This window comes from Schistocerca cancellata, chromosome 1 (genome assembly GCF_023864275.1).
Source record: "Schistocerca cancellata isolate TAMUIC-IGC-003103 chromosome 1, iqSchCanc2.1, whole genome shotgun sequence".
NCBI classification, from domain to species: Eukaryota; Metazoa; Arthropoda; class Insecta; order Orthoptera; family Acrididae; genus Schistocerca; species Schistocerca cancellata.
This window is the reverse complement of record NC_064626.1, coordinates 345,302,200-345,310,685: the sequence shown is the minus strand read 5'-3', so window position 1 is coordinate 345,310,685 and position 8,486 is coordinate 345,302,200. Positions and strand designations below refer to the sequence as shown.

The following is an 8,486-nucleotide window of genomic DNA, read 5'->3' as shown; positions in this document are numbered from 1 at the left end:
TACAAACAGTTTCTAAGGCATATTGTTTGACATGTCGACTGCGGTGAGTATAACAGCCCCGTCATCATAGACTGTGACGCACGTTTAACATCTCAGGAGCTCCTTAAAGTGGTCCACTCATACGGCAGCAGAAGACACCCGTCTCCATACGTCTCGTCCCTTTTGCCGTAGATCTCTGGTTCGAATCCTGGTGGTAGAAGAAGTTTTCATCGGCAGTATTTAGTCATCAGCTATATAAGAGATGGCCAACGGCCTTGCCGCAGTGGTAATACCGGTTCCCGCCAGATCACCGAAGTTAAGCGCTGTCGGGCTGGGCTAGCACTTGGATGGGTGACCATCCGGTATGCCGAGCGCTGTTGGCAAACGAGGTGCACTCAGCCCTTGTGAGGCAAACTGAGGAGCTACTTGATTGAGAAGTAGCTGCTGCGGTCTCGTAAACTGACATGCGGTCGGGAGAGTGGTGTGCTGACCACATGCCCCTCCATATCCGCATCCAGTGACGCCTATGGGCTGAGGATGACACGGCGGCCGGTCAGTACTGTTGCGCCTTCATGGCCTGTCCGGACGGAGTATGTAAGAGATGGTGACGTCAATCTTTTGTGTGTGTTCGGAAGCGCTGAAATAGGGGATAAGTAAGCGTCATTTGTCGTTGGGCCCCTTGAGAGGAGGCCCATGTATTCATTTTGTTGGAGGCAATGATGCGGTGAATTCCAGAGAATATCAGCGAAATCCCACACCGTTGGAGCTCAACCAAATTCTGCATTATGTTCACAAAATGAATATCGTTATTCTTCCGTATTGCTTGGGTGTAGAGAGACTGTAGCACGCCGGTCGGTGTGGCCGTGCGGTTCTAGACGCCACAGTCTGGAACCGCGCGACCGCTACGGTCGCAGGTTCGAATCCTGCCTCGGGCATGGATGTGTGTGATGTCCTTAGGTTAGTTAGGTTTAAGTAGTTCTAAGTCCTAGGGGACTGATGACCTCAGAAGTTAAGTCCCATAGTGCTCAGAGCCATTTGAACCATTTGATTATAGCACAGTTCGAGGACAGCCTCCAAAATTTGATCGGTGCATTTAGGCTTCATTCAGTGCACGAGAATGAAAGCCAGTGAGCTGAGTCTGAGTTTTTATCGGTTGTTTGTCACTGGGCCTTGGCCTCAGTTTTAGGGGCGAATTCAATAAACTGGGACTTTTTCAGCAGAGTATTCCATCAGTATAATTCCAACAGTGAATTTAAGAGCCCCGATTGGAGTATAATCACATCAGACGTACCAAGTGGACTCAGTAAGGCGGAGAAACAGCAGCGTACGTCGAATAGCAGGACAGAGGGGGCAGAACAGGGTGAGTCGTCAATGACGTCACGCACACTCGCCCTATAATTACGTTGGCGGCCGCTGCGCGTCGCCAGTTTCGTCAACAGGGCGGGCGGGTGACACAATTGAAATAATTACTGCCTGCCGATTTACGACCCCTGCTGCAAGGGTGGATCATCTTTGTGTACGCCTGTGTAGAGGGGACGGGGGTAAAAAATGGGTTCGGCGCGCTGGCGTCTGTGCCGTCCGGCAGTTTATAATGGAGAGCGATTCGTTGGCGGTGCACCCGGGCAGCGGTTATGTCATTAAGGGCTGCGACGGACTGGCGACAAATTAAAGCGGTCTCCGGGGGGCAGAATCGCTTAAAGGGCGCCCCGTCACCGAGAGGCCAGCGGTGGCAGAGAGGAGGGGCGTTACTCACTGCCGGCACAAACCGGCTCAGGTGAGGCGGCCGAGACAGCTGCGTTCAACAGTTGTCAAGTGGCTGACGATTACTGAGATTACGATTCGTGTCACCTACCGGCTACTCAATACTCCCATTTCAGTGTCAGTATGTCAGTAAGCAGTATCTGCAGCGAGCAGCTACCTCTTTGTGCTGCATTCAGTGACCTCTGCTCATTTCTAAATACACTACAGGCCTTTAAAATTGCTACACCATGAAGATCACGTACTAAAGACGCGAAATTTAACCGACAGGAAGAAGATAATGTGATATGCAAACGATTAGCTTTTCAGAGCATTCAAACAAGGTTGGCGCCGATGGCGACACCTACAACAGGCTGACATGAGGAAAGTTTCCAACCGATTGACCGGCGTTGCCTGGTGAAACGTTGTTGTGTTGCCTCGTGTAAGGAGGAGAAATGCGTACCATCACGTTTCCGACTTTGATAGAGGTCGGATTGTAGCCTATCACGATTGCGGTTTATCGTATCGTGACACTGCTGCTCGCGTTGGTCGAGATCCAACGACTGTTAGCAGAGTATGGAATAAGTGGGTTCAGGAGGGTAATACGAAACGCCGTGCTAGATTCCAACGGCCTCGTATCACTAGTAGTCGAGATGACAGGCATCTTATCCGCATGGCTGCAACGGATCGTGCAGCCATGTCTCGATCCCTGACTCAACAGATGGGGACGTTTTCAAGACAACAACCATCTGTAGGAACAGTTCGACGACGTTTCCAGCAGCATGGACTATCAGCTCGGAGACCGTGGCTGCGGTTACCCTTGAGGCTGCATCAGAGACAGGAGCGCCTGCGATGGTGTACTCAACGACGAACATAGGTGCACAAATGGCAAAACCTCATTTTTTCGGAAGAATCCAGGTTCTGTTTACAGCATCATGATGGTCGCATTCGTGTTTGGCGACATCGCGGTGAACGCACATTGGGAGCGTGTATTCGTCCCGGCGTGATGGTATGGGGTTACACGTCTCGGTCACCAGAGGTGGTTGTTCTGGGTACTGATTTCTCAGGATGTATGCACCCAAATTGCGTGAAAATGTAATCACATGTCAGTTCTAGTGTAATACATTTGTCCAATGAATACCCGTTTGTCGTCTGCAATTCTTCTTGGTGTAAGAATTTTAATGGCCAGTAGTGTAATAAGGATACCGGAGAAAAAATTGTCATCCCTGGAAGAGATCACAGTAATACTGTGGAACACCGTCTCTAGCTTTCATAATGGGGTTAGTTCGGCGTGAAAGAGAGTCCATAAGTTTTCTCAGATATGCCATGTCCAGCTCAATCCATTCACCGATGAACAGGTCGCATAGAGCCTCCATATTGCGTGAATATTGGTTGCTACGATTCTCCCGCTGTTCCTAACGGTCCCAGATCTTTTCTGTGGGATTCAGTTCGGGAGATTGAGCTGGCCAGTCGAGGTGCGATGTGGTGCCTGAGTGTTAATCAGGCTAGCGACACAGACGTATACAACATGGCCAACTCAGTTGTTATCATCTTGTTGAGGGTAGTGTACACAGCATTTATACCACGAAGACGCAGAAGAAAGATCAAAACTCGCTCACCGTGAATCTCGAAATATACTGGCTGGTTCATGTTTGCGATTACCTGAATCAGTGCCCCCAAAATATCACAGAGCCCTCTCCAGTTCAAACTACACCTTCCTCATTTGTCCGTCGAAGCTCTCGACGCGTCGCATTACTTGAGAAGAGGAAAAAATCGTAAATTGCCAAACTACACTAAGCACCCCCAGTCAGCTAATGTCCAGTTTCTGCGTTGTTCGGTCCATTGGAGATGGTCACCTTTAGGTTTCGCTGTGGATTAAAGCTTGTTTTGAAGTACACGATCCCAAATGTCAATTGTATTCAATTCACTTCACAAGAAGTCGGGAACTTGGCATGATGGACTGGCATCCACCGGTAGCAGAAAATCCTATCCAGCCAATCTACACTCCTGGAAATGGAAAAAGAACACATTGACACCGGTGTGTCAGACCCACCATACTTGCTCCGGACACTGCGAGAGGGCTGTACAAGCAATGATCACACGCACGGCACAGCGGACACACCAGGAACCGCGGTGTTGGCCGTCGAATGGCGCTAGCTGCGCAGCATTTGTGCACCGCCGCCGTCAGTGTCAGCCAGTTTGCCGTGGCATACGGAGCTCCATCGCAGTCTTTAACACTGGTAGCATGCCGCGACAGCGTGGACGTGAACCGTATGTGCAGTTGACGGACTTTGAGAGAGGGCGTATAGTGGGCATGCGGGAGGCCGGGTGGACGTACCGCCGAATTGCTCAACACGTGGGGCGTGAGGTCTCCACAGTACATCGATGTTGTCGCCTGTGGTCGGCGGAAGGTGCACGTGCCCGTCGACCTGGGACCGGACCGCAGCGACGCACGGATGCACGCCAAGACCGTAGGATCCTACGCAGTGCCGTAGGGGACCGCACCGCCACTTCCCAGCAAATTAGGGACACTGTTGCTCCTGGGGTATCGGCGAGGACCATTCGCAACCGTCTCCATGAAGCTGGGCTACGGTCCCGCACACCGTTAGGCCGTCTTCCGCTCACGCCCCAACATCGTGCAGCCCGCCTCCAGTGGTGTCGCGACAGGCGTGAATGGAGGGACGAATGGAGACGTGTCGTCTTCAGCGATGAGAGTCGCTTCTGCCTTGGTGCCATGATCGTATGCGTGTTTGGCGCCGTGCAGGTGAGCGCCACAATCAGGACTGCATACGACCGAGGCACACAGGGCCAACACCCGGCATCATGGTGTGGGGAGCGATCTCCTACACTGGCCGTACACCACTGGTGATCGTCGATGGGACACTGAATAGTGCACGGTACATCCAAACCGTCATCGAACCCATCGTTCTACCATTCCTAGACCGGCAAGGGAACTTGCTGTTCCAACAGGACAATGCACGTCCGCATGTATCCTGTGCCACCCAACGTGCTCTAGAAGGTGTAAGTCAACTACCCTGGCCAGCAAGATCTCCGGATCTGTCCCCCATTGAGCATGTTTGGGACTGGATGAAGCGTCGTCTCACGCGGTCTGCACGTCCAGCACGAACGCTGGTCCAACTGAGGCGCCAGGTGGAAATGGCATGGCAAGCCGTTCCACAGGACTACATCCAGCATCTCTACGATCGTCTCCATGGGAGAATAGCAGCCTGCATTGCTGCGAAAGGTGGATATACACTGTACTAGTGCCGACATTGTGCATGCTCTGTTGCCTGTGTCTATGTGCCTGTGGTTCTGTCAGTGTGATCATGTGATGTATCTGACCCCAGGAATGTGTCAATAAAGTTTCCCCTTCCTGGGACAATGAATTCACGGTGTTCTTATTTCAATTTCCAGGAGTGTATATCATCGCGTTGTTTACATTTCGCCATTTCCTTCATCAGACAAGATGCTTCCATAAGGGATTATGCAGTTATATCACAGAACTCCCAAAGTTCTGCACATAATAATAAATTTAGTGTAGAATTTTACTGCTAGATAGATATAATTTCTTTTAAGCATGCACATATTCAATTATGTAATTTGTACTTATCTCCCTAGTAACCTCATGGTACAAAATGGAATTTATTACAGTATGTGACGTACACTAATGTGGCAAAAGTCATGGGATACCTCCTAATATCGCGTCGGATCTCTTTTGCCCTGCGTAGTGCAGCAGACTGACGGAGCATGGACTCAACAAGTCATTGGAAGTCTCCTGTAGAAATATTGGGCCATGCTGCCTCTATAGTCGTCCATAATTGTGAAATTATTTCCGGTGCAGAAATTGTGCATGAACTGACCTCTCGATTATGACCCATAAACGCTCGATGATATTCATATCGGGCAATCTGGGTGGCCAAACTGTTACGAGACGGATGTGTGAACTACGTATTAAAGATGCATTTTTTCCAACAGATAATACTGACAGATCATTTTCTACGGATTGGTTTTGTATGAAGTGAAAAAGCCGTTAGAGGTTTTTTCTTGGTGGCATATTCTCCTGGGCCTCTTCTCGCATATTTAAGAAAGCTCAGTGAGAATTTCTTTTCTACAGCCACATGGATGTATAACATAGAAAAAGTTAAACCCAGAGTATTAGAACATGAAAAAAGTTGTCATCGTGTTGTATCATTTGAAACCTGGAAAGAGCTTTAAATGCGGCTACACAAATATGAAACAATAGATGATGATATTAAATTTGATAAGCATAAGTCATTTGAGAATTGAAAACTTTATTAGCAAGTAATGTTGATTGTGTATTGTATTAACCTTGCGTGGTCACTAAGAAAATATTCGTGGAAGTATCTAATAATAATGTTGTGTGGCGAGGGCCTCCCGTGGGGTAGACAGCTCACCTGGTGCAAGTCTTTCGATTTGACGCCACTTCGGCGACTGGCGCGTCGATGGGGATGAAATGATAATGATGAGGACAACACAACACCCAGTCCCTGAGCGGAGAATCGAACCCGGCCCCTTAGGATTGACAGTCCGTCGCGCTGACCACTCAGCTACCGGGTGTGGACTTCGTGGAAGTGATAACTGTGGTAATTTCCTCGAAACTTCCTAGCTACTTGCCAAATATGATCCAGTTCTGAGTCATCATCTTCACAAAGTTCAGCAGACAGAGGGCAATGCTGTTTCCTAGCATTCTCCACGAAGTCAAAATTAATATATCAAACTATTTGATTATCATTTCAGAATATAGATAGTTAAGATCATTCCTAACGTTAATTATTTATCATCTTTGATGGCACACAAGATGAATCACATATCAGTCAAATGTCTGAAATAATTCCTTTTGTACGTATTGTAGGTTCAGAAACCACAGTAGACGAATCCTTTATCGATTTCATTTCATTACGTGTGAGATCAGCTAATGAAATTACAGAAGAAATTTTTGACAAGTTGAAAGAATCAGGAGTAAAACTGTAGTATTGCTATGTACAGGGCTACAATAATGCTGCGACCATGTTTGGACATACGTGTGATAAAAAAATGGGATTTTTTTCTTAAATAATCTTTATTTATTCATCAACATCAATTTTGTCCCCTTCAGAGTAACCCCCTTCAGATATAATACATTTATTCCAGTGCAAAAGCACTCTTAGAAGTACTTCTGGAACTCATTTTTCGTTACGGGGTTCAGCTCCTTCAGCGAGTCTGTTTTTATCTCCTCAGTGGTGGCAAAACAACGTCTTTCATGGTTCTCTTCAGCCTCTGGAATAGAAAGAAGTAGCAAGGAGGCAACATAATGGTTTCGTTTTGTGTCAAAAAAGGCGATAGCAAGCACTGAGGCGTAAGAGCAGGACTATTATCTTGATGCAGTTTCCACGGGTGAGTTTGCCACAATTTGGATCGTTTTCTTCGGACTGCCTTATTGACCATATGACCATAAGGCAGGAACTCATGATGCTCTATCCCTTTGTAATTTAAGTAAACAGTGAGAAAAACCTTCACTTGTGATCGAACTTGGTGAATTTTTTTTCGGTCTTGGCTCTTCAGGCAATTGCCATTCGGACGAGTGTGCCTTGGTTCCGACGTCACTCCTATGTAGCCGTGTTTCGCCGCCTGTAATAACGATCTTTGGAAGTTCTGGATCGTTGTTGACTTCATTCAGAAATATCTGAACGATGTCTAAGAGACACCGGTTTAGGTCGAAATTCGACCATTTCGGAAGAAACTTTGCTACTACACATTTCTTGCCCAAAACATCCGTTAAAAATTGCTTGGCATGAGCTAAAGGATATGCCGGCATCATCAGTAGCCTCTCTGATAGTGATTCGGCGATTTTCAAGGAACATTTTCTTTCCTTCTTCCAATTTGTCGCCAGTAACTGATGTGCTTGGGCGTCCAGAGTGATCGTCGATTTCAGGATCCACGCGACTTTCTTTGAAACGTTTTCTTCACTCGCAATCTCGTGGCTTCCTCATGGCAGATTTGCCAAAAGCCATAGTCAACATTTCGAATGCGGTACTGCACTTTATTGCCTTTTTCAAGCGAAATTAATTCAAATTCTTTGATCCACCTTTTTCAAAAGTAAAAATTCGCCGAGCACTCGAAAGCACTTATAACACTTTCGACTGTCACCAATAAACTAAATATTCAGATCAGCTGAAAATGCAGACCTGCGTCAGGAACATGTGTACCAACAAGATAAAAAAAATTTAAAATCGGATGTGAAAGCCGCGAAATTAAAAAATTTCCGTTACTTTATGATCACACCTCATCTTAACCGAGTTCAGGGACATATTTTTACATGTACCCCAAAACAGTGTTTGTACTACTCACTTAATCTTGTTGGAGTACATGCAGCTAGTATTCGAACAAAATTGGTGACTTTTGTTTTTTGCACTGTGCAAAAGGTGTACACATTTTTCTGACTCTCAACATACAGGTGAGAAATTTTTAAACAGCATGTTCCAACTAAGGTGAAGCGATCCTGTGAGGCAAAATTGAGTTAAAAGCATGAATCTGTACTTGGGCTGGCAGAGCACGTAAATGCATAATAAAAGCTTTGGACGTCTTGTGGGATGGATCAGGAGAAACCCCAGAAGCCAAAGAATGCAGGCAGTTTGTGGGTTTGCAGTAAGACCTATTCTTTCTTTGGATTTCTTTGTTTTTAGGGCCCATTGCTTACTGAAGTGAATGATGCTCAGGTGTACCTACAACAAAGAGAACTGGAAGTCAAACAACAAAATCTGAAAGCACTG

General features: G+C 47.0%; 1 pseudogene; it reads left to right on the top strand.

Annotated features, from left to right (window-relative positions):
• The first annotated feature begins 244 nt into the window (after positions 1–244).
• LOC126102265 (5S ribosomal RNA) lies at positions 245–362 on the top strand (annotated as a pseudogene).
• Positions 363–8,486: the final 8,124 nt, after the last annotated feature.